Raw genomic sequence first — 1,046 nt, forward strand, 5'->3', positions numbered from 1 at the left:
GAGGCAGAACACAGACCAGGGAGGGAGGGTAGAGGGTGAACATAGACCAGGGAGGGAGGGTAGAGGGAGAACACAGACCAGGGAGGAAGGCTAGAGGGAGAACACAGACCAGGGAGGAAGGCTAGAGGGAGAACACAGACCAGGGAGGGAGGGTAGAGGGAGAACACAGACCAGGGAGGAAGGCTAGAGGGAGAACACAGACCAGGGAGGGAGGTTAGAGGGAGAACACAGACCAGGGAGGGAGGGTAGAGAGAGGGTATAGGGAGAACACAGACCAGGGAGGGAGTGTAGAGGGAGAACACAGACCAGGGAGGGAGGGTAGAGGGAGGGTAGAGGGAGAACACAGACCAGGGAGGGAGGGTAGAGTGAGAACACAGACCAGGGAGGGAGGGTAGAGGGAGAACACAGACCAGGGAGGAAGGCTAGAGGGAGAACACAGACCAGGTGTCACGGCTTTCTTCTGTTGAAGGAGAGGCGGACCAAAATGCAGCGTGGTTAGTTTTGTTCATCTTTAATAAAGAATTTTAAAAAACACGAACAATACAAAACAACAAACAGAACGTGAAAACCTAAACAGTCCTATCTGGTGAAGACACAGAGACAGGAACAATCACCCACGAAACACCCTCAAAGAATATGGCTGCCTAAAAATGGTTCCCAATCAGAGACAACGATAATCGCCTGACTCTGATTGAGAACCGCCTCAGGCAGCCATAGACTACACTATACACCCCACAAAAACCCCAAGACGAAACACACCACAATAAACCCATGTCACACCCTGGCATGACCGAATAAATGAAGAATAAACACAAATATTTCAACCAGGGCGTGACACCAGGGAGGAAGGATAGAGGGAGAAGACAGACCAGTGAGGGAGTGTAGATACATCAATACTGTAGATATCTCGATACCTAGAATGTCTTTACCTATTGTCATTTATTATCTCTGAGTTAATGAAACATAATTTCAGATGTTTTCTGTCTGTTTGTTTTTGTTGAGTTATAAATGTCATCCTACAGTATGTTATTATCCCTGAGCCTCTG

At 48.4% G+C, this 1,046-nt stretch overlaps 1 protein-coding gene across 1 annotated transcript in view; it reads right to left on the minus strand.

Moving 5' to 3' along the window:
- Positions 1–659: 659 nt before the first annotated feature.
- LOC124027381 (GTPase IMAP family member 7-like) overlaps positions 660–1,046 on the minus strand; it is an 11,440-nt gene continuing 11,053 nt past the window's right edge. The window contains exon 3 of the mRNA XM_046339826.1: positions 660–1,046. This exon is cut by the window's right edge and continues 1,228 nt beyond it. The gene's annotated coding sequence lies outside the window, so the exon portion shown is untranslated.

This window comes from Oncorhynchus gorbuscha, unplaced genomic scaffold, assembly GCF_021184085.1.
Source record: "Oncorhynchus gorbuscha isolate QuinsamMale2020 ecotype Even-year unplaced genomic scaffold, OgorEven_v1.0 Un_scaffold_3161, whole genome shotgun sequence".
NCBI classification, from domain to species: domain Eukaryota; kingdom Metazoa; phylum Chordata; class Actinopteri; order Salmoniformes; family Salmonidae; genus Oncorhynchus; species Oncorhynchus gorbuscha.